At 35.6% G+C, this 26,775-nt stretch overlaps 2 long non-coding RNA genes across 2 annotated transcripts in view; both read left to right on the top strand.

Moving 5' to 3' along the window:
- LOC115066477 (uncharacterized) overlaps window positions 1–24,772 on the top strand; it is a 56,140-nt gene extending 31,368 nt beyond the window's left edge. The window contains exons 3-4 of the long non-coding RNA XR_007421415.1: window positions 20,775–20,925; window positions 20,986–24,772. This is a non-coding gene — a long non-coding RNA (uncharacterized LOC115066477). The remainder of the gene's footprint in view (window positions 1–20,774; window positions 20,926–20,985) is intronic.
- An 11-nt stretch (window positions 24,773–24,783) lies between these two features.
- Window positions 24,784–26,615, top strand: LOC125775843 (uncharacterized). Its single transcript, XR_007421413.1, has 2 exons — window positions 24,784–24,865; window positions 26,065–26,615. It is a non-coding gene; the product is annotated as an uncharacterized LOC125775843 (long non-coding RNA).
- Window positions 26,616–26,775: the final 160 nt, after the last annotated feature.

The following is a 26,775-nucleotide window of genomic DNA, read 5'->3' as shown; positions in this document are numbered from 1 at the left end:
TGCATCTGTATCACCACCCACAAGCGTCAGATTGCATTTCCGGCAACTCGTTTCCAGCAATTGCTGTTGCTGCCACTTGAACTTGCCAATTATATTTGAATAAGAAATTAAAAATGAGTGGTAAAACAATATAAAAAGTGAATAAATTAAAATATTTTCTTATATGTAGCAGTTCAGTGCAGAAAATGATATTGCCATTAAATATTTATTGAGTCAGTGGTTAATTTAAAATGAAGTGGAATTAAAAGAAACCGAGGTTGGATATAAAGTAAAAGCTATAAAATCAGAAATAATCAAAAATAATAAATAAATGAAAAATTTGGCTCTAAAAGCCCTAACAAATGTATTATTTAACAGAAAAATGCATTGCAAAGAAGAGCAAACTATTTCTTTTAGGGGCCATTGCCATTGCAACGCCATTTCCGGTGACCCCTCGAGAAAAAGATGCCCGCTTTGGCTGAATAACACCTTACAGGATCATCTAAAGTAAAAAATACGTGTTTCAGTTAGAACTTTAACTTAGAGTTTGAACGAAGAAAAAAAACTGGAATTCTGACATTTTTACAAAAACATTTAAATTGCAGTGAAAATGTCGCGAAATTTTTTTTTTTAATGGTTTTGATCGAAAAAAATCCTTTGTCCAAGACTTTAAAAATTGTATCTCAAAGACCTGTGTAATATTTCATGAAGATGGGTTGAGTAGTCCTGAGAAATCTCGCCTGAAACTATTACTCGGATCAACTTGAAAATGTAGCACAATATTCCAGAGGTGCATAAGACAATAAAAATTGTCGATTTTTTGAAACACGTAAACCCATCTAACCCCTTAATAAAAATGAGTATAGGTAAGAAACGAAGAATTGGTCAAAATTTTTATGTTTGACAAATGGCCGGCTTATCAAACAAAGTCATGTTCTGAGGAAAAATTCACCCTTCAGTATGATATAAAAAGTTGAAAGTACTCGTATTGTCAAAAATCATGTGACTTCGATTAGTCCCTGAAAGAAATCTTATCTATGGATGGTTATATAAGCCGTATGAAAATTTTAAGCGAACACCATCTGTGAAACAGCGGTTAGAGTTTTGTGAGAGCACTACATTATCTTAAAAAATTTACAAGTAAGCTCATATCTCCAAAACTATTTGCCGCATAAACCATAAGTTTGGAAAATATTGTCAAATATAAATACATTCAATATATGTAAAAAAAACTCGATTTTTTTAAATTTTATCATGGAAAGATACACGCAAAAACATTGTTTAAAAATTGTTCAGTTTTATTGTCGGAATAATCTTTCTCCAGTTGCAACTTTTCCTGCGGTTTTTTTTGCGCTTTTGCCATTTTATGGTCATAATAATGGTCTGTGGTGTGCTCGCTATTCTTTGAAAATTTCCAGCGAATATTTATTTCCATAACGTTCAGGTCCCAATAAGACAAAGAACCGCTCGAAGTAAAGAAAACGGGCAAGTGTTGCTGAAGTCTGCAATTTTTCGATCCTAAAACGTTCCCTGGCGGACTTTGAGAAAGGATTTGGGCTTTCATTCGCGTAAAATTGTTCTCACTCAAGAACGGAAGCCATTGGACCACTATAATTTTGGTTTTGCCTTAAAACAACTTGAAAACCATAATGATTTTTTTAAGAAAATCATCTGCACCCAAGAGGCGCTTTTTCAATTGAATGTCCTCCAAGAATTTGTGTTTGAACACCATTAAACTACTTCTTGTGAGGTTATTTGAAGTCATTGGATTTTTAACCGGTCAAGGACTAGCAACTCGGCAGCATCCTTCCGAGCTATTTTAGGAAAACTTTTTGCCACCACAACAACAGGAACAACAACAAAAACTTTGAATTTCCTACGACGGCGCTTAAATGGAGTCGAACACCACCACAACAAACACCGCTGTAAAGCGTTCCCACGGTAGCGCTTGCTGTCCGCAGTGAGAAAGAGCGCATTCTATCGCGCCGATAGTTCTCTTGTGGTCAATATTTCGTGCACGATATGTCCCAAACAGCTTTTGAAGATGCCTACTGTCTTAGCTATAGCTAACCATCTATTTGAGCATCGCTACAAGCTCTCTATGCCATTTTCCTCTTTAGCTGCTATTATAAGCTAATTTTTTTCGCAAATTGCTCATGGCTCCCAAAAATTATGACAAGACATTTACTAACATATTGTGGACCATAAAAACCTCAAAGGCGTTTACGTAATTAGTAGTATTAGAGCAGCAGCTACATTGTAAACAAGGTCCATCAACACACACACACACACTGAGCATACACCGTAGGGATTATGTTCCCGTGGCGTTGCGCCATTTATTACTGTGAAGCGTCAAATTAAGCTCAACTGAGATAGGCAAGTGTGTTGGGAGGATAGTCAAAGGCTCATGCTCCAGTACACAACTATTAGCAGTGCCACATTTACAACGCACCGCAAAGCCAAGCATTAGTAGGCAATCGAAGCTACTTAGCCGAGAAACGCATGCCGATGCAGCCGGACGCGGCGGTGCAAGGCAGCACTATGCACCCTTGAGCAAAGGCTGCGATAACAAAAGTTCGATATACATATGTACATATCTACATACATATACATATATTTATATATGTTTGTATGTGCATTAAGCAAAAATAACAACACAAAAGGAGAGGAGAAACAAACGTCAGCAGAAATAAACAAAGGTGATTGCAAGTTTGCAAATATAAATGCTGCTTATAAATGCTATGTATATGTGAGTGTGTGTATGTTAATATTATTTTCATGATAATATGTATATGCCTGCATATGGTAGTGCGGTTGCACCAGAATCTCAGCATGCTTGTGTGAATGAGTGCTTTTAGTTGTCACTGTGTGGCGGGGAAGTGCCAACTCTTTCACCAACACACACAAAGGGTATATGTATTGACATACCTGTACCAGTTATAACTGTATGCAAGTTTAGCTTAACTAAAAGTTACCACTACAAAGTCAAAAACGCTATGCATGCTTTTGTGTGTGCGGCGGAGAATTGCTGTCGCTCATTTCTGCAAGCGCTCCGACTCTTTGCGCTCTTTCAATGCCAATCGATGCGCTGCCACACAACTTTGGTAGCTCGAGGTACTCACCGGTGCTTTTGCAAGTTTGTTGTTGTTGCTGTTTCTGCGCATGCTGCATGCTGCCGCTGATGCTGCGTTCGCTGCCGTTTCTGCTGCTGCGGCTGCCAACGATGCTGCACGTTTATGTCATTGACCTTTGAAATTGCATCTTGTCTGCCGCATACAACCTACCTACCAGCCACGGCGCGCACATATTTGCGCTCGTATGTACTACATAAGCTTCCGCGCATACTTTCACACAAACACATCATATATGCACATATGTATATGTATGCTGTTAAGCACACAGTGGCAGCTATATGCGAGGCGGTGTGTAGCTGCTGTGGCACTTTGCATCTGCAATACGCGCAGCTGTGCTCTGCAAATATCAGTTTTGGCCCCCTTAACCGCTTGCAACTCTTTCGCTTCATCGTCGTAGTGCTTGTGTGGTGCCTTCTACGCTGCCTGCTCCAAAGCGTGATGCAAGTGGCGCGCAGCAATGGTGGGCAAGGGCGTTCGATGTTCTTCGACATTTAAGACACACGCACACACCGCAATTCTTATATTTCTATGTGTGTGCGCTCAGTGCAGCGTTGAGCAAGAAAAATAAGCAAACTCACTTAAATGCGTGTTTGTACGTACTCAGATGCTCACATACATATAGTTACATATAATTTTAGCTCCTACCTCCGCAATATGTGCTGATCTGCTGTTGGCTTTGCTCGACAACTTATGGCATTATTTTTCAATAAAAATAAACCGACCTCTATGCGTATGTACATACATACGTGCATATACGTCTATGAAGACAGTGGTGTGCAGTTTAATAGCAGCTTTTTAGAAATATTTTTGTTAATAGTATTTCAATTTTATTTCGTTAGTGTTAAGAGACTTTAGATTATTAAGAGAAATAGTGAATTTATTTTCAAAAATTATTATCAACTTAAGATCGCAAAGCCTGGATTGATGACTCGAAAGCTTTTTTTTTACCTTTAGTGTTTGGTGAAATTGGAAAGAAATCATCCACCATGAGCTGCTCCAGCCTGGTCGAACGATTGATTCTACATTTTACAGTCAACAACTGATGAGATAAGAGCAAGCAGTTCGAAAAAAACGCCCAGAACTGATCAACAGTAACGGCTTCGTCTTCCATCAGCACAACGCTAGACCACACACATCCCTGATGCAGCGGCAAAAACTGGGTGAGCTTGGCTGGGAAGTTTTAAGGCATCCACCATATAGCCAGACCTTGTACTATCGGACTACCATTTGTTTCGGTCAATGCAGAACTCTCTTAATGAAGTAAAGTTGGCTTCAAGAGACGCCTGTGAAAATTACTTGTCGCAGTTTTTCGCCGAGAAACCAGGAAAGTTTGACAATAATGGAATTGTCTCTAGCGGAAAAATGGCAAAAAGTGGTCGACCAGAATGATATTATATATATATCATTAAAGTTATATAAAAAAATAAGTTGAAGTTTGATTAAAAATACGAAAAGACTTTTTCGACAACACAATATAAGAACGATGTCTCTAAAATTGAGGCACTGGCTCCCGCATATACTACGTCTGAAAGACAATATTTTTTAGCTACAACTGTATATTCCACCAACAGGCATTTATGCCGTCATGAGTTCCCATAAATTGCTATATTTTTTCTCACCACTGTACACAGTACTGTACGGCATGCACCTTTTCAACGACTTTGATTGACCTCCCCTCAGTCTCAACTTCAACTTCTTAATAATAGGAATAAAGAATTGCAGCTCATATATACCATATACATACTTACTACACACACACATACATACTAAAGTGCGTTTCTTAATTCACATTTCTTATATACATTCGTGCACAAAACTATATCTTTATTCATATCTCGTCTGTCGTTTGTGGCATGCCACACAACTTGCGCTTCCCAGCGCTCCAACAGTTACCCTTCTCGGTAGCGCCTTGCCGAATCCGTTGAGACATGTGCGCATCCGTGGTGCCGCCTTGAACTGCTTCCTACTGCAACGCAGCAGCTTCCCACTCAATTTGACTTTTTCACTTTTTTTGTAATTAGTTGCTTTGTTATGCCCTTCTGTTGTAATGTCGGTTTTTGTGCTTTAATTTTAATTAACGCACATTATGTATGTGATAAAGAAATTATTTACGTAAGTAGAGCTGTAAATATGTGGGTGTGTAGTTGTAATTGGCTTTGAAGCTTGTTTTATTAAAAATGTGATAGTAATAATGTTTAGCGATGTGAAGACTGGAAGCTTGCCACTTTTTGTGCTTAATTCTGAGATGCCATCAGAACAGACAAAGTAGGAGATAAACGGAAGCCAACTTTTAGTTCTGGAGACTAATAAGAAGAGAATTTATTCTTCAAACTAGTTTTTAGAAGCTCACCTTCAGTGTCATTTTATAGTTCAATCTTCTCTTTGAAAGTGTAAGTTTCACGCCTTCATCTTTTTCAATTTAATCTCCTTTAAACAGCTGAGAGACTCTGACAACAGATAAGTAGATTGACGAACCGCCGAGTTTGACAGTGTCGAGTTCACTTCCATGACCATATGAGCTTTCCTATCTTTTACTTTGAAGTCCCACGAGGCTTAAGGTCGTCGACATAATTTGGTATCGGTTGGCAAGATCCAAAGAACCCGGACATTACCACCCGGTTCCGGTCGGGTTTGGGCAGAGAAAAATAGGGATATCCCAAAATCTCTTCGACTAATTCTTACTTAGAGGGTTAAGTTGGAGGGAACATACGAAACCGATAGCATGTTGGAAGAAATACTTCGTTCCCAGTCTACCTTCTTTCCAAATTTTACACGAACTACATATTCCTTGAATAACCATAACAATATTTCATTAGCACCCTGAAAAATTTTATGCAACCTATGATCCCAATTGGCTCTATTACACCTTCAAGACGTTCAAATATAGACCTTGCTATCCGGTTACACTCTTCTTGGCACATTTTCTTCTCTACGATCCCACATACTTAAAAATTAATGGATAATTATTTATGAGGAAGGTGTCCTCCTTTTGCGATCTCTATCGCCCTTCAGTTGACAGGCCTTCAGTACGGATTTTTAAAACTTCCGAATAATCACTGCTATCCGATTCCAGTCTTCTCTGTGGCCCATCTTCCCAGCTACGATCACACACACTCACATCTAGATAGTAAATTCTTTCTGAGGGATGTCCTTCTCTTGCCGTCACTGCCTTTCTAACTGGCAAATGAAAGGCTTCGGTATAGTTACTTTGAAAAAGCATCGGAAGAAATAAGTGATATATCAGTTCGACAAAAGTCATTGTACTCTATGAACTAGAGTTGAGTAAATTAGAAATGAATGAACATGTGACTCACCCTAAAAAGTATATACATATACTATATGTGTTTTCATCTGTATTTAACTGATATGGAAAGAAATTAAAGAAAACCGAGCGATGAACCGATAAAAAACTTAAAAACGAAAATGCAATGAAGAAACGGCCACAATACGCTTCAAAACACACGAAAACAACAACATTACAAGCACACATACATCAAAAACTACAACAATATTATTTGCTGGCTACTCCTTCATTTGATATTTATTTCTGTCAATGCTTTTTTTTATCGATGAAATTTTAATTGGCATTGCTGTAAGATTTTGACAAACTGATAACTAACCATCTACAAACGCATACAAAATGGTGAACCGCAATTATACTTGCGTTGCAAAAGGTGGAGTGGTGCTAGTGGTGAGTAAGGACAGCGCACATACATACAAGTATATGTATATGCATTTACTACTGTGGGCAAAAAATAGTAAGACTTTGTTCATAATTTAAAATTTAACCCATAAGTCCGGCCGCTTGTTACAAACAGCTGCAAACATCGCATAATACTCAAATAGTATTTCTAGTTGACAGTTTGGTTGGTCGGAAGGAATCCGGGTGCACCACACCTCGATAATCCAGGAAAACTGTCAACATAACCTTGAATTTTGAGCTGCTTTGATGTAGTTTTTCGGTTTCGGCTCATCGCTTCGACAATATTCGACGGATTGACCGATAGATTTCCGGGTCGCAAGCATAGATCCAAGACTCACTGCCAGTAAGAATATTTTTCATGACATCGTGGTAGTCGAAAAGCATTGTTTCACAGACATTAACGCAACGCTGTTTTTCGAAATACTTGAGTGATTTTTGGAACCAATCGTGCTTTTCCTCTTTTTAGGCCCAAAAGATCTTTCAAAATGGTTTTCACCAATTCTTTCGATATGCCAATGATTCCAGCAAGATCTCTGACTTTTAATAGTCGGTTGTCAAGAACCGATTTCTTTACTTTTTTGTTGAAAAATTTCACTCCTCGTAAAAATTGCCGAATCCACTTTATGTACTTCAGAAAGACAAGCGTATAGCTTGGCACAGATGTAGAATGGTGGACACCACAACTAAATATAAATATATACGTATATCTAGATGTCTGTATAAAATCGTATTTAAAATCTATAAAAAGGCTACCAAACGGAAAAAGTCTTAAAACAAAGAAAAACGATTTTCTACAACAAAGAAAAAGAGGAAAAACACTCCATAGCAAACACTGCCGAAAAATGCCGAAAAACTATTAAAATCCACAACGATTGTCAATTCTTGCAAGAGCACACACAAACACATGTGTTGGCAAACGCCACTCATGCATAGGCCAAAATAAGCTTATACATATATATTCCAGCTTACATATTTTCGCTTTTTCATACACACATATGTACAGATAATTGTGTATAGCAGTATTCTGTATATTTCGCTGTGCCTCTACTACCTGCCTTCAAATATTCAGCTGACATTTTTCCGCATGCAGACCATGACCCACACCAATGCCAGCCGACCAACCGCATGCGAATTCGGAAGTGCTACACCAAATCTACACAGCACACCGCTACACACACACATATATATCTTCTCATATACACACATACGCCCTCAAACACTCACACTTCGCCACATTTGGCTCTTAGCGCTTTTCCATCACTCATACACTCGCACATGCGCTACAAAAACAACGTAAAATTGAGTTACACTGCAACGGCGTCGTAACAAAAGCGGCAACAACTTCAATATTGCAATAGCAACAACAACATTTTAAGCCGTAAAAACAACAGTAACTTTTTTCCTTCATACATTTGTTGTAGTCGAGAGAGTTGCGCTCAACGTGAAGTAAGTGAACAACAACACTTGACTGACTTACATAAGCACAGAGACACCACACATACACCCAGGCAGCTGTATGGGTGACTGGCAAACGCTCGCCTACAAGTACTATATTATACTACGATAGTGGAGTGTGAGTTTGTGGATAAGTGTGCAGGGCAGTGGGTGCACCGCCAATCACTGTTAAACTATGAAATTTGCTCGGTTCATCACCGAATTTCAATTACAATTACCAAACCGCCATTAGGCAGGGGTACATAAAAGATGAATATATACATATTTATGTATAGGTATATGTAAACATGAATAAATTACATATGTAGACTTAATTATATACAACGAGCTCTATATTTTTTCTTGCATATAATACAGGTAGCTTTATTTTAACGTTGCACTAAGTTCATATTTAATTCCATTTGCAAATTTAATTACTAAACCGCACTAAGTGATTGTTAGCTTCGTAGTTTTATAATACTTGTAACTTTTTTCTATATAAATACGTGGCCCACTTTAAGGCGATTTTCCTGTGCTTTTTAGTAATATACCAACTTAACTCAGGAAATCGATTGGAATAAGCTTAGATATTAATCAGCAGAAAAGTTGAGATAACAATAAATTTGAGCCTATTGGACCTCTAGCTAATTAATTTTATTGTATAGGTTGAGCCCAAGACTCTGGAAGCCATACTAGTCTACAAACAGCACAATAGTTTTGTTATAAATGAAGATGGGGTATGCCATATATAATTATAGTATAATGTTACTGAGAGGACAGAATATATTTATTTATTTAATTGGTAAGGTCTGGTTGTTATACTAATTAGCATGTTTTTTTTATAGTAGGAGGAAGCAGCGAAAGCGTAGTGCGTGACTTTAATCCGCTAAACCTAATCCGGTTTCATCTTAAGCCTCTCCCACGGGCTCACTGGACAAGTATTGCTTCGTGGAAGAGAAGAAGATTTATTGTACAACCTGACTGACGCCTAATCTGTTGTAAATGTCTCAACCTTGGCATACATAATTAGAGCTGCCGTTTCACTGACAGCTTTTCATTTTACGGAGGACTCGCTCAAAAGCACAGTCAAATTCTCCACCGTGAGATTACCGCCAAATGTGGTATTCAGCTTTTCCCTTATACTTGAAAACCGAGAGCAACGATAGAACACATGTTCAGAGTCTTCTGTACACACTGTACACCTCAGACAATATGGAATAAAGTCATCACGATATTTGTATAGGTGGCTTCTAAAGTACCCATGGTCACCGAGTAATTGCGTTAGGCGGAAATGCAGGTCCTCATCTCATCCTGTCTATCTATCTACGAATGTCTGTCCGGAACCAGTCTGAGTCTCTGTCTTTGCATGAAGTTTACCACCATTGCTGTCACATTGCGATGCTTTTGATTCTCTCCTCTCTTTTTGCTGCGGTAGTCGTCTCTGATAAGCTACATATATACAAGTACAAGTATTCACTTGAATTCGTCTTCCTGGATGTCAATCGTAATAATTTGGAGATTTGCTATTCGAAGAGGATACTCGGTGTTTTAATAGCAAAAGTAACCCATAATTGCTCTCACAAGCTTTCTGAATTTCGTCAACTTCGGAAGTGATTTTCAAAGCAGCCTCACGATCTTATACTTGTAGGTAGCTGTATTCGCTAAGCTTGTTTCGCAACCATTTCTTTGGAAGCTAACTATTTAAACACCTCCTTTTTTCCGATTAGAGAACCAAAGCTCACATAAACTTAATGTTGATTGGTGCGGAAATAGTGGATCTCTGAGTTAGGCTCCCCGCGACCAATCATCTTTCAAATGTAGGCAGATATTCGTAACTAACTGGTAAGCAAAGAGTTCAGCATAACTATCGCCAACAGCTTAAGTCATTATAATCCTTACGTAGAACACAAGGCAATCTCATCTTTTGAAAACGAAGTCCTACTATTCCGGGAGTGCGTAAAAAAGAATCAATGATATAACATCTAATTTCGGTACTGGAATACAGAAATATAGCCGTGAAAAAGCTGTCAAAAGACCTTGATATTTTGGCAGCCAGAAGCCGTCCCCGCAATGTGTTCCCAAATAATAAAGTAAGAATTCCATAAAGAAGAAAAGGCGGAAAAAACCATTCAGTAGCTAAAAATGAGTCGACAACGGAAAAGGTATTATTAAAAGCATATAGATTTAAGGGGTTACATGAGTAAAGAATTGTATCTCAAAGCCCATTTTAAAATTTCATGACGATCAGTTGAGTAGTTCTTGAGAAATCTTGCCAACCGACTTCTAAAACACAGTTTCGAGGAAAACGCGTTTAAAGACGGCCGTGCTAAGGCTCGAATAAGCACTGTGGAGAAAAAAAGACGCAGTTCCAATCCGTCGAATAAGTCTAATTATTACTCCAGCTGAAAAACGGCATTTCAAATTTGATCAATATAATCATGAGATCTATATTTAAAGCCAATCTTCACAGTGTGGTAACCCAAAACTCATGATCTCAGAAAAATATTAATTTAATATATTTATTATGAGCAATAATGCTTCCCTTCTCGTCCTTAGTGCGCATAGAACATTTAATTTTAAAAGATCTGCAACAACAGCATCGTAAAAATAGACGAATACAATGTAGGAAATAGTTATTTTTACGCATTCAGTTATATACATATATGTATATGTATATATAATTATATATGTAGAATGCTCTTACCGAATAAAAAAGAGCAAAAATTAAATAAGACCCAAGGAGCTTGGAAAAGAAACGTAGACGAACACAACATTCAAACGGCTACAAACAAATATGAAAATAGCAGTGCTACGGGAACAATGCGAGCAACAACTGTAGACACTAAGCATCATATAGTGGCTGCGGGAAGAGGGCTCAACAGCAAAACAACAAACATTCAGCAACTTTAACAAACAAGAAATTCACACACACACAAACACTGATATACACAGAAGCAACGGCACATGAGCAACGAGCAGAAAGACTGCTGCTCAAATAGGAAGAACAACGATAAAGAACAATAGCAATAACAACACAGTCAAACATAATCAAACAATCACTCAAAACAGCAAAACGGCAAACAATCAAGCAACGAAACGGCGAAGCGATGTGAGGCGAGGCGAGGCGACCAACAGCATACCGAGCGAAATCGTCCTATCCCACGAAACCACAACTTTAAATCGGAGCAACGGTTGTCACGATGGACGCGTTGGAGCAGCACATAGCATACAGCAGCGGCGGCGCGAATACAAAGTCACGAATGGCAAGGCAAAACATAACGGCAAAAGGTTAATCAACTCTGCAAAGCAACGTTGAGCAGCGTAACGAATGTAGCCGGCAAACGATTGATGGAATAAATAGTAAATGGTGGAATGTGTGAGCATTGCGAATGTGCACGAACACAACAAACAATCAAAGCGATGGCAGCGACAAGAGCAGCGACAGCGGCAACAGTAGCAGCAGAGCTAGCAGCAGTGGCAGCTGCAAGAAGCCAGCATAAATGTGCGCTGCGCAAATTCCAAACAGTGCTCCCAGGCGGAGTTATGTGTGAGCTCATGCATGTGGTGTGCTGTTGTTGTAGCGCCAAGCAGCGAGTAACATTGACTCCCAAAATGGAGTTCAGGGAGACACGTTGCTCCATGGCAATGGCATTGAGCGCAGCTCATAATGCCATAATAACAGAAATAATAGTAATTGCAATAACAACAAAACAACTATAAATTATTATCTGCCTAGAAATATGCTACAAAGTATGCGCGTTAAGGTGCATGAGAACTTATTTGAGAGCGAAAAAATTTATACTAAAGAGATGAAGAGTATGAGAGTAGATTTGAACAATACAAAACGCTTCCACAGTTTTGGCAGCAAAAATGCCACTTTATTATGACAGTGAGTTGCTGACTCCCATGAGTAGTTTACTATCCAATTTTATAGTACGAAAAATATATTTTGTGGCACACTGGTTGGCTCTCTGAGCACGCTCCAAACTTCAACTATAACTACGGGCTTATGTTGGCTTTTTGTTGTTGTTGTTATTGTCGTTGTTACTGCTGCTGTCAATAGTGTTTGTGCAGCACCTACTAAAGCTACGCAATCGACTTTACAAATTGTCGGCTTGTTCCCGCTGCCATACAGTGGCAAGTGCGCAGATGTTACGTATACGCAGCGGTGCCACCTTAGGTAGCTCTCAGTTGGGGTAGTACCTGTCAGGTATGGATTTAGCTGTTTGCCTGCGTATGCGTATGAATGTGTTTATATTCATGCATGTATGCATTTGTAGATTTGTATGTGTGCAAGCATAAATGTTGCATCAATTTTGCAATGTAGGTGCACTTACTATACCTTAATGGAGGGGAAGGTCATTAATATGAGTGCTTGCTTTGGCTGTTATAATTATGTTTATTTGTTTGTTTTTGCTGTTGTGCAGTTTTTGTACTGCATTCGCAATGGTTCTGCAGAGAAGTGGGTATTCTGTGGGTTCATATGGTTAATATATTTCAGATTTGGTATTATATATTTATGTAGATGAGATATAATCAACTTAATAATTCGTTGTTCCTAATATTCTTGTTATTCAGAACCTGATTTTGAGCGATTCCTTTGTATGGTAGCTGTATGATGTAATGGTTCAATTAGGTTCTAATAAATTATAAGCTTTTTGAGGATTAAGGGGGTGTGCAGAATTTCCAACCGATATCTCAAGAATTGAGCGACTAGTTCGCATATACATATACAGAAATTACTCGAAATTTTTTTAGGTTGATGCCAAACTTCATGGCAAACGTGATATAAATTTTGTAGCAAGGCCATGTCCTTTATGCATAATTTTATTAATTATATATTTCATTTCATCAAATAGAGCATGAAAATGCACGCATTTGTGGTCAGCGCAAAACTCTCTACACTCACTCATCTCTCAGTTCCCACCCCGTAGCTATTTACGGCTCTCACACATGATTTATTTGTTCATGGAAAACTAATTAAGGCATCTATTTGCGGTCATAGACAGATTAGTTGAGGAATTTACGTATGTATGTAATTGTGCATTACGTTTGTTGGATTTATACTAATATGTTTGTAGGTGTATTAATTGTTAAAACTGAAAAAAATTGCAAATTTTAAAATTGAAAAATGCGCATGTTTAAAATTTGGATGTCAATAGTTTTTTCACGTGAGCTATTGATAAGAAAACTTACTGTATGTAATGTGCTCTTGTATTCATTTTCAAGTCGTTGAACGCGAATCTAATCACAATTTCCACGCCTCTCCTCACCGAAGGTAAATACAAAACTTTGAACATAAATCAACTATGAAAAATGTGTTAGACTAGTCTAAGATGAAAAAATATTTACATTTTTATGTACTAAGTGGGGTGCTAAAAACATAAATAAATAGTTAGAATAGTAAAAAAAAGATTTTTCTGTTCAATTCGCTGTCTTGTTGAAGCGTTTGGGCCTATCAACTTCAATACAAAAAACTTTAAAAGCATTTTTCTCTAAACCGCATTTTTAAAAACGATTCATAAAGCCACCATTTTAAGAGTTGATTCTATTGATTGTTCCAGTGGTCGCTATTTTACATCAAGATAAGGTTAGGTTATGTTAAATCTTGTAGACCAATAAGCCATACATATGTAGACCAGTTTGATCGTTTGCAACACTAGATGGAGCTCACTTGCTAAGTCCAAGATTAGTAGTCATCGTTTAGGATACCTGCGCTTGACGTGAATTTTAACAGACTCTGCGGCCTCACTGTCGATTATTTGACAACAAAATCAAAAATCAATGTAAATTTTTACACACACAAAAATTTCTTTAATAAAGCCTGAAAGAAAGAAATTAGATTCCTTTTCCTTTACTACCGCCATCAATAATGAAAAGTAGGCCCTTTTGCAGACTCGAAAATGGCATTCTTAAATCACATACCGCCTAATTATCTTCTCAGACGTTTTTTCTAGTAATTACAAAAATATTTATTATTACATAAATAAGCAGATTATGCAGGAATAATCACAAAAACCTACTTATGCTCGCAAGCTTTCATAGAAAATCCGCATTTAATTGCAACTTAAGGCAGGTAAATGATGCAACCACAAGTAAGCACTTCGGCCATTCAGAGAAAACACAGTTATATGTATGTGTGTAATTTATTTGTATGTGTTTGTATGTCTGTAAATATCTAAGTTCGTTTCGTGAGGAGCAAACAATGAATCACGGAAGTAGTTGTTGAGTATTTTGAAGTTTATTTTGGCTATCAGGGGTAGAATGAATTTATCAATACCTTAAAATCAGTTTACTCGAGTCTACAAAACATTTTTCAATAACCTATTTAACTTTTTCCTCATTTCCAATACATATTGGGAAAGCTTTTACCTTTAGATGAAGAAGAAAGATGAAAATTAACGACTGCTTGTCATTTTATGAAAGAGAAAATTATGCTATTATCATCTATGATCAACATCTGCGAGGATTTAATACTCAGTTTTCGAGATATCTTGCTAACTTGATACATACATCCTTTGCTTTCTAAGAAGCCACTCTTTTTCCCGAACAGCCGATACAGTATTACTATTGGATATAGCTGCATCTGGATTGCAGAAAGACTACAGCAAAAACAAAATTAAGTATATTTATAGGCGCTGAAGAGTAATACAACTTCCACTTATCCTATAATAATATAATCATACCTTATAGCTATAAACACTAAAAATTATAAAACAAAAATTAAAAGCCTTGAATCATTTCATCCTCTAAATAACAATTTTGGTGCTAGTGTGCCTATTTGTTTGGCCAAAACTGTATTTCATAAGCAAATATCCGATTTCTTAACTATGTTGCAGGAGAAACGGCTAAAGAGAGAAATTATTTGCAGAAATTACAGATGCCAGAGAGCAAATAAGATTGCCATTAAAAGAAGTAAAACAGCGAGAGAGAGATGTAGAGAAAGAGAGCGAGCTGCGCTGCAGAAGTTAAGGACACAACGCTGATGAAGGCAACAGCGAAAACAAGAAAACAAAAATAACAACAAAAGCAACAACAAACCGGATTAAACTTTTGAAATAACAGCGGAATTAAAAAGCAGCACAAAGAAAGCACAACAAAAGCACTAACAACATATTATGGCGAAGAACAAAAGTAACGGCAACAACACAATGAGAACATGCGAAAGCAGTAAGATTCGAAACATGCCGGCAGCAACAACAAAACAAACGTAAAAAGTATTTGCAATGGCAAGAGCGCCGCGAAAGCGCAGAAAAAGCAGGCAAGCCAAAACATAAACGTATGCAACAACAAAAATAATAACAACAAATTAAGCTGCTGAGCAGCGCAACGGCGTCGTGCAGCAACGCAACAGCAGCGAAGCTGACGGCAGTGACAGTGACAGCGCACGAAGCAGCGACACAAAGGAAGGAAGCAAGTAACAAAGCAAAAAATGTGTAGTATTTACGCAAAGCATACGCCGCATACAAAGTTTATGTGTGTATGTGTGAGTGTATGTGCGATGTGTACTTGTGGAAATGCGACTTTGTTGAGGTAGGTCCTGGCCAAACGAAAAATAGGTACAGCCAACGAACTCGAAGCAGTCAACAGTCAGCACCGGCAGCAGCGGCAGACACACAAACAAACACGAAAACAAAAACAACAAGGCAAGAGGCACATAACCAGCCAGACATGACAGCAACATGCTTTTGCACATCTTATGTTGCTTATACTCGTATATATCTGTATATATGTATGTATATATATACATATATAGCTTTATTTATGACGTGCAGACATACATATGTATATGTATGTAGAAGCTTTTGGGTATATAATAGATAAACAGGCAGCTAACCGGCCGGCTTTTACGCTTATGTATATGTATGAATCTATGTTCCTGCAACAAAGCTGTTGTTGCGCACCCCTTTTACCACCCCTTTTAGGTGCTGCATACAATGTTACTTGTTGGTGTTGTATATATGTATAAAAAAATATATATTTCGTAGAAAAAGCGCATACATTGCATGACCAGCCGGCAGTAAGGTATTCTTGCCAATTTCATAACTAGACAGAGTAAATGATAGACAGTCGCCTAAATAGTCAGTTGGTCAAATAAACAGTTCAACAGTGACTTACACATGAATAAATGGCAACTGAGCCATGAAAAGAAATTAGGTGCCGACTAAGGAAGAACCGATAATAATTTGCGTTTGCTGTAAAGTGACTTTTAAAATCATTTACACCTGAAATCGGGCAACAATTAATCAAGTACAACAACAAAGCGCCGTGCATAGGTATTTACCTAACAAATAATATATATTTAATATGCTTTTAGCTGATATATAAATATGTATGCGAGAGTAGTTATGTACCGATTTGTTGTTGCTATTGTTGTCGAACACCATGAACGTGACAGGAACGCATTGGCAGTATAAACGTTGCTTGGCAGCATGAATGGCTAGCAGCAATAGCACACTTGCAACACTTTTAGTCATCCGCGAGCGATGTGTGGCCCAAGATGCCAGATTGCCAGACAGTATTCGGAGACAACAACAAAGTAAAAATTACAAAAAATAACAAAAAGAGAAAGAATAATAAATTAAAAGAGAAAAAAAAATAACAAAAAAGCGAAAAAATACGCTGGTGAGCAAAAAAAAAAAAATTAATAGAAATAAAAAAATAAAATAAGAAGGAAAAATAAACATTTAAGAGAACAAAAAAAAAATATTAGAAAAATAAAAAACATGTACTAAAGAGGAAACAGATAACTGAGAGAAAAAAAAATATTAAAATACAAACCCAATAAACAACAAAAATAAACTTGTTTGTCACATATGCACAAATAAAATATTAAGGAAACTGCCGTAAAGTCTTGTAAATAGTTCACACTTTAACTGTGTGTGTGTGTGTGTCCATAAATACTAATATAACTTTTACAACAGCCATAAAATAGCGAAGGGCACCTTATAGCTATTTGTTTTATGTTTGTTAATATATAGTTGTGCATAGTAAATCAGGTGATAATATATAAAAAAGTGCAAAATATCATTTATATATAAGTGTGTATGTGCGCCTGTGTGTTTACGTGTAGATAATAGCAAGAATTCTACACTGAAAATTTAAATCAATGAACTTATTTGCATACGCGTGTTAAAGTTCACAGATATGTGTTTATTTTTTGTATATATGTGTATGTATTGGTAATTATAAATGCATATAATGTAAATAGCAGATCGTAAATATGTGTGGATGCGCAATTCTTAGGCTTATTCATAAATTGCTATGCATTTAGCAAACGTTAATATAAGAAAATGTTTATAAATTGATATTTCTATATACATATATTGTATATCATATATGTATATGATTGTTTAAATACGTATATGTATATATGTCTATATAATTGTTTGTACTGCGTACATGTGTATGTACATAACTATGTATTTATGTATAGAAAAGTTCTTCGTTTTACATATGCTTGTAAACACAGTCATCTGTTTTCTTAGTCTGCTGATGCTTCCTGCAACAATCACTTCAAACGGACATAGTATGTATTTCACAACTTTACTCAATATAATTCTAAACAAGGAAAACGCTAACCTTCACAATTGCATTTTTTATAGTATAAAATGATATAAAAATATACTTCTATATATTCTGATTTTTATCTTTGACAAATACCAGACACCTCGTCAAATGAAAGAGCTAAATATGGTAGTTCAGTTTGTATGACAGCTATATGTTATAGTGGTTCGATCTGAGCAATTTCTTCTGAGATTATAACGTTGCTTAACACAATATTATATATGAAATTTTTCGAAGATATCTCATCAAATGAAAAAGTTTTCCATACAAGCACTTGACTCTGATCGTTCATTTTCTATGGCAGCTATATGCTATAGTAGTCCGATCTGAACGATTTCTTCGAAGATTGTAGCATTGCCTTAAATAATAGCCTTTGCCAAATTTTTGGAAGATAGCTCGTCAAATTAAAGAGTTTTCCTTAATCAGTTTCTAAGGCAGCTATATGCTATAGTTGTCCGATATAGGTGGTTCCGACAAATAAGCTGTTTTTTGGAAAGAAAAAACGCCTTCAAAATTTCATATTGATATCTCAAAAGCTGAGGGACTAGTTCATGTATATTTTATAAGGTCTGCGAAGTTTTCTTCTGACAAACTTAATACACACTATTAAGGATACAAAAATATTAGCATTCTATTGAATTTATGGTTTCTTAAATGCATCTGGCCTTTTTTATAGTCAATTATATGATAGTAAGAAATATTTTATTTCATATAACAACAGCTGAGAAAAACTCAGACACAATTTCGAAATCGCATTTTTCAAAAGGGCCTCGAAGGGCGAAAATGATTCTACAAACGCGTGTTATCTGAAACAAAATAATAAGGGGATTTTAAGCGTCATAGGAGTTTCTAATAAAATGTATGTTTATATAATTTATTCTTTGCAAAATGGTGGACTTATAAAGCTCAAATTTTAATCAAAGGAATCAACAGAAAATTATTTCTAAAAATATCTCAATAATAACATAAAATCGCGCGTGGCGTTCGAAATAATGTTACTAAACAGTTAAAATTTTCTTGAAGATACGCGTGACAGCCTCCAAATAGCTGATTTTAAAATCTCTATTAAGCTGTACTGAAATCAGAGAGCTTAAAACAATGGGAGGTGCATCCTTTGTATCCTCTGGTCTGTCTCTGATCCTCTGTATGTAAACAGTAATTTTTTACTTATTTCACCAATCGAGCATCATACAAAATTCGATTTGCTGACTCTCATTGTTTCATGTTATCTCCTTAAACTTACTGACACGAAAGCTAAGACACTATTATATAGTATAACGGATTGGACAGGAAAATTTTGTTTCACTATTACACCGATTACATATTATTTTTCGCCAGAAAATCGATTTTGGGCTAATGCTAGACTGACTTAACCCCTTCTTCTAGACTAAATAAAAATGTGCATTAACATATCTTCTGGATTTCATTGGTAAAATAAGCTCATAGATAGGATATTAAGGAACACACCTAGTACCACAGCCTAAAAAGAGCGATTTTTGAGATTTAAGAAAGAACCTACTATACAGTTTTTCTAGAGTTTCGAGAATATATATTTGGTTTATATATTTTAAGAATATGTACATGGCTTATTCCCATCTCCGTTAATGAAACCGGAAAAACATCATCTATAGTGATCTCTCTTTGGAGGTTAGGATAAGTCATATAAAATTGAGAATCCATTTTTATTAATCGTTAGTGACAAGTTTTAGTATTTCTATAAAGGGTTAGAGTTATATCTCAATAACTTCTCGCGTAAGTGTCAGGATACAAAAACCAGTATTATCCCAGGTTTAGTTCAATTTGTGTTGCAGGTAAGATACCTAACTCATAAAGGCACTATGGTATCGAATCTGTTATAAATATCTATATGTCTATATAAATATATATACATATATTTATTACACGTGTATAAATTTTCATTCTAAATCTGACACAAGAGTAATGTTATTGATTTTGCAGCAGTATTTATTACCTTAGTTGATCTCTAATGATAAAGTCAAATTCCAATTTTATATATTTAAAAATGCAAATATACTTTATAGTAGGCAAACAATGCAAAAATATATAGAAAATGGATTTTTTTGTGTACCAGATACTATTCAACTCACGCTTGTGCCTATTCATAATATAAAACTTTAACCCTGGAGTGAAACTAAAACAGATATAATAATTATATATGAAGATATATATTATGAATATATATTAATATAAATTATATATATACATATATGTACATACATATACACCAAATTATAAACAAAGAACAATTGCTTTATTATTACCCAACTCAATCAGTTGTTTCCTACCACTGTTTTTGCTCACAAATTTCTTTGCGCTTTTTGCCTTTTCTACGAAATTACAACAAAAATTCATATTTACACACATTTTCATTTATGGTGCATAGTCGGCTGCAGCACGTTTGCAGACTTTGTTGCAGACACATAAAAATATATGTTCCTACGCAGGCTACACAGGCACTCAGCGCTACAATGTAGCCAAACATTCCGTCTAATGTCATTGTTATGTTGCCAAACATAGCTGTGCAACAATGTTGCTAATGTGACTTCTATTGCCGTAATAGAAACATCAACAGTTGCAACAAATGTGCAGTCACACAAGTGTGTTGCAACAATGAAAGGAGCAACGATTTTTCGGTTATTTTTATAGGTACACAGTTATGCAGGTTTATACATATAGTACATATATTTCTAATGCTTAGATGATTCGAAGGAAAAATGTTTGTTAGTAGCAATAAGTTTCTAGTTTACAGAGTTTGGGAATTTAGTGATAATTCACAAGGGATTGTACAGAAACGCTATAAGAGCTAATTTTTTAAAAAAGTTTCCAATATATATTGTTATATGTATAAAATCGATAACATATACACATTTTTTGACTGTTTGGTATTCAAAAGAATTTATCAGCAATTATTAATATCCTTTCTTTTTTACTTTCAGGTTTTTAAATTAGGACAGGTTTCATAGATTTGGTTCAACAGAATGTCTCAGATTTGCATAAGTTAAGAAGGAAGAATGGAACCCGAATAATTCAAAGCTTCGAGGTCTGCTTAAAGCTTTAACTGCTACTAGGCAATAAAAATTGTTATAAGTATTAGTTGTTTAATATTATATTTGAGATAATTATTAATATATTGTTTATGACTTCCAGATGACGGCAGTGGAACGTATTCTCAGTATTCAAAAACGTTGTACAGGAATATTTTTGAAGCCGAGTTCATCTTTCTACTACGTAAATCCGTTCAACTGTATAAAAAAAAGTCTGCTAATGGTGTCTTCTCCAATTTCTGGTTCATTGTTCGACAAGTGAAAGGCTAAGTAAGACCCAATAGCCCTTAGTACAGCTGAAAAATTTTACGCTGACGTTTATCATGAAAGCATTACTCTTAAGGTATGACTTTCCTTATGTTGTGAGAACATTCGAGAAGGCAAGAATTATTCAATGAAATTAGTTTTCTTTTTCAAATATTTTCTTCATCGTAATGAGAATTTGGTTCTTTAAATACTATACTACGTTGATCGCTTATGGCGGTCTTGTCAATTAGAAGAAAATTTCAAGTGGTGATTGCTCTTTTGAGGTTATGTTATACGAGTATAGTAAGCGACAAATTACCCTCAGAAATTCGTATATGATCTGGTTATTAGATCAATCTAGGTATATGATGAGTCGTACTGTGACACATTATTGTCAATATAGAATATTTGGATTTCACAGCGAAAACGAACACTTTTGGTGACACTTCCTCAATTGGATTTCCACAAAAAATTAACAAATTCCTTTCTCTAAAATCGAAGCTCTGTCAGGAACAGACATATATCTTAGCAGCATATGGTAGAGTGTTTGGCTATAAGATAATATTGTATTTGGGAACAAAAACAAGAAACCTACAAAAACTTACAACCAAATGGATGACTAAGAGTACAACTTGAAACAGAATGGTGCATACTCGCTATGGACCATTAACAGAAACCCGTAAATCCGAACTTGTGCTGTTGTTTGTGTTGCAAGACCGGCATTATGGGAGTCTGTCAATGTAAACAACGTGTTGAAGGAACCAAAAAAAAACCAAAGGACAAATGGCTCCGTTAAAAATGCCTAGCATTTTCGGACCTACAGTTAGTGGGTTATGGGCGGGTTGGTTCCAGTAGTTTAACATTTCTCTGGCAAATTGAGGTAGTAGGTTGTATAGTAGTATTAACGGCATGCTATACAACGTGCTAGCTTTCTTTGCTTGACACCAAGCAGCGGTTTTGAGTGTGCAAAGAGCTGAAAACGTGAAAAAATAGAAATAAATAAAGCAAACTCTCTACAAACCATAATTGTAGTTGAAAAGTGCTTGAAAATCATTCAATAAAATTTTGAAATTTTTTTGCGTTTTGTAATGAGCAGCAAATAGTTTGTATGTAATGCTCGCATAGTGTTGTTGTTTAATTATAATACATACATACGTATGCTATATATAATAATTAAGTTGTTTTTGTTTTGCGTTAAGATGTGTTTGTATGGCTGATTCCCTGAGACCCTAACTTGTGACTTTTAACATCAGTTTCACAAGTTTTGATCTCCGGTATTGGCCGCAAACTTGCTGTTTTTGTGTGAAACTCGTAATACCATAACAACATTACCGTTCATAACATTTGCGTACATACATCCTTCATGTCATCTAACCAATGCATTTACATAACTAGTTATATATGTAAGAGTATGCTTGTAATTGTTCATTTGTTTATTTAAGGTTGAGCGAGATACGAATAATAGCGTACATTAAAATAATTATTGAATTTTTAGAACTTGTATTTTAGAGACTGTAGCATAGGTAAAGACACTATAAGAAAATCATGAAATACGAAGAAAATGCTAAGAAGTTGTTTCATATTTCAGTGGCTTAAAGCAATTGATTTTTAGTTGAATTTACTGCCTGAAAACTAAGATTTTGAAATATTCTGTAAAAAATATTAAAGACTAATAAATATTGACAAACAAAGCCCACATAATGATTTACAACTCGACTAAGTTGAGTTGAAATTGAAACAACTGAACTCCTTTTTGACATTTCGACAACTAATTTCAATTGTAGTGGTTATTAATATAATGTGATATGACGATGACAATTCAACATACGATTTTTGTACGGTTGAGTTTTCTTTGGTGTATAAAGTTAAGTTGTAAATCGTAATTAGGAGTAAAAATAATAGAAATGACAGCATTATGGATGATCTCTGAGGGTATTGAAGGCTGACAGCTAGAATGGCAACTGGGACTTCATTTGCGAAGGTCTTCAAAAATATAAAATTAAATTCTGAAAAGAATTGTTTAATAATCTTTCGTTCTCTATTAAAAAGTTATGAAGAGCTAAACGAAAATGAAGATGAAAGTCTGAAAGATTTGCTTATGTTATAACTCATTGTAATTCTGTAAGCAGTTTTTATAAAATCACCGCAATGAAAGGTACAAACAATCAACGGCACTAAGTTGTGTCGCTCAAAAGTCAATCTACCATATTAAAAGCTATAAAGATTTTTCCAGCTCCAATGGTCAATATACATATTAACGAATTGTTACAGCAGTTTGGAGAAAGTAAGATAAAGGCCTTGCGATTGAAATAACTTAGTCAAATATAATAAATATATATTTAACGAGATAATCGAGTTCAGTAGGTAACTGATATGACTATGGTAACTTATACACTTTGTAAGCCACCATAATCAGGTATAATAGTTATCTAAGTTATAAGAAATATGCCCACATTACCTGCTACACGAAGCGAGCTCCAAAATTATTTGTAAATAAGTCACAGGTTAGTAACATGGTTGACAACCGTCAAACAAAGTATATGTGAGTATGCATATAAAATCGAAAAAGTTGTAATAATAGAATTAATTTCATTTCTAAAGAACTACTGTTCATACGATTGTAGAATTCATTTAATTTTTTAAACAACACATACGTAATTTTAATGCTAAGTATCGACAAAGGCAGCTGAAACGGAAAATACAAAAACTTAGCCTATCCGAAGGCGCACTGACATACAGTGGCTGTATTAAATATAAAATTCATCACCCCAAAATTGGTTTTAAACATAGTAATCAGCTATTGTTTGTCAGCTTCTGGGTCTAAGTAGCTGAATTTTATCTCATTCTTCTTCTTTATTACCTTAGACACCGGTTATTATCAACTGGTATATTCCAGTCCAATATGAAAATTTGTAAAAATAAGTTTTTCAAATATCAATAATTTTTTATCTTTAAATCTTATTTAAATTTTATTTTTGTACGAATTTTCAAGTATTTCCTCAGTTTATATGAACTCAGTTTCTCTGGGAACAAAGGACATGAGATGGATGATCATCTAGCTAAGGAAGTGGCGCCAACCAGGCCTACAGGACCGGAACCTTTTTCGCATGGGTATTGTATAAAAGCGCTCCAGCAGGAAGAAAAGAAAAATAAGGGTGATTACTGGCTGCAAATGTCAGCAATCGAAGCTTTATTTGGGACGAGAGAATCACCAAAGATGCAAACAGATAATAATGTTTCCCAGAGACAGAGTAAAATAAATTGAAGCATTGGTAACTGCAAAATAAAGTCTCCTGACGTGAACACAGTAAAAACATCTCCTTTTTTGCTTGTCCTGCAACCGTAAGAAGAATGAGTTGAGCTGTCCGCTAAGTGAGCATATCACTACCATGACCACAGAATCGTTGTTAAACTTCCTTATGAAACAAAAATTGCGTAAGAGAGGAAAGCTGTTCGTCATAATGCATACTTCATGCTCAGTCTAACTCTTACTTACGTCTAAAATGGTGATTGGTTACTCAGTTGCTTCTTTCCTTCTCCCAAACTCAGTTAAAATTTTCCAAGCCGAAGTACCAAACATAGAGAAGGTCAGTAAAGTACTATTGAGCAACTACGGGGAAACACAGAAGGCGATCGTTTACACAGACAGAAAATTTTCGGCTACGAAAAAGCAGATGAGTTGACTAATTCAGGAGCCCTTCTCTACGAATCCAAAAAATATACACTATGAACAAAAAGTAAGGTTTTGTTCATAATTTTAAAATTCATAATTTATTCTTCAAAATCTGTTGTCGCCCTCACAGTAATCCCTCTTGTTCCAATACACTTCTACCAATGTTCTCTTTCCAATCCTCGAAATAGTTGTTAATAGTTTCAACGTGTTGTTAAAGTCAATTTCCGGAATAGCCTTCAATTCGCGTAGCGATTCGCGTTTAATGTTTTCAATCGACTCAAAACAATTTCCTCGGAGCGTTGATTTGAGTTTGCTGAATAGCCCATAGTAGTTGCGTACGATTTTTCGTTAAAAATTTGGCAAAAAACTCACGAAGAATCAATGCAATATGCGACGGTGTATTATCGTTGTGCAAAAACCTAGAGTTTCCGACCCATAATTCTGTCCTCTTTTTACGAATAAATTCACGCAAACGACGCATAATAGTACATAAATAGCATTCCTTGTTAAAATTTTGGGCGGTCGGAAGGAATTCTGAATGCTCTACACCTCGATAATCCAGGAAAACTGTCATTGTAACCTTGATTTTGATCTTGCTTTACGTAATTTTTTCGGCTTAGGCTCACCTTTGTCACGTTGTAAAAGTTGTATGCTTAGATCCAAGACTCCTCACCAGTAATAATACATGTCTTGACATCCTGGAAGTCGGAAAGCATTGTTTCACAGACGTTAAGGAGGCGCTGTTTTTCGAATAGACTGAGTGATTTTAGAACCAATCGTGCTTTCACTTCTCATAGACCCTTGATCTTTCAAAATGGATTGATACTTCCGATATTCCAACGATGCCAGTAAGGTCTCTGATTGTTAATCGCAGATTCCCATGCACCAATTCCTTATTTTTGTCGACATGTTGATTATCAGTTGATGGCCTTCCCTCTTTGAATAATTTGTGCCAATCAAAAACACTTGCTTGCGACAAACAATTATCATCGAAGACATTTTGTACCTTTTAGGCACCAGAAATTTGATACCGCTCATAAAATTTAATAGAATATCTTTTTGAATAATTTCAGTCCTCGCAAAAATCACCGAATGTACTTTATGTACTTCAGAAAGATAAGCATATAGTAAACACGTATGATTTTGACTTTGATGTGACATTTGGCAGTGATGTCTCTGATAGTCATACCAACATAAACAAAAAATTGCAAAATGTGTTTCGCGAAAATTAAATTAAAAAGTCTTATTATTTTTTGCCCACAGTAATTCATCCAACCAGTATCCGTCGGGGGGAGCAGAAGAAGGGAAAGACCTCCGTTGGCAGGATCAGGTGAAGAAGAACAGGATAGCGAAACTGATGCGAGAAAGCAGAAACTAAGGACTTATTACATGGATCCGTGAAAAGTATTTACAGACTTACTACAGCTACCAAAATGAGGTATTGGCCATTTGGAGAACATGCAAACATGAGTGCCAAGCCCTATCGCAAATCAGCCAACGAATTTTTGGAATTATTCCGATACCAACCTTAATTAATCACTCCAATAGACATAAGAAATAAAAATCATAAATTTTTTTAAATTCATTTTTAATTTCAATTTGCAAATAGATTTTCAGAGTAAACGATAAAACATTTCACAATAGCTGAACATAGGATATGTATCTACTAAATTTATATATGTATAATATACTATAATATATGTATATGTTGGTTGTATGTTTGTAGGTAGCTTTAATTATACAACTATATATATTTATATGTAGGTATGTGTGAGATATTTTTATAATAAATGCTTAAGCGCACCAAATACGTACTTTTTATTGTTTGCCACTTTACACAAATTGGCTTAACTGTTAACTCTTGTCCTTATTAATATGTCATGCAATACTTGCTTTAACAAATAAGTACGTATGTATGTATGTATGCGTGTATAGAAGTGAATTAAAAAATTGATATGAATTGGAAAGACTTTA

This window comes from Bactrocera dorsalis, chromosome 1, assembly GCF_023373825.1.
Source record: "Bactrocera dorsalis isolate Fly_Bdor chromosome 1, ASM2337382v1, whole genome shotgun sequence".
Lineage (NCBI taxonomy): Eukaryota > Metazoa > Arthropoda > Insecta > Diptera > Tephritidae > Bactrocera > Bactrocera dorsalis.
Note: the sequence above shows the minus strand (reverse complement) of the source record. Positions and strands in the feature narration are given on the sequence as shown.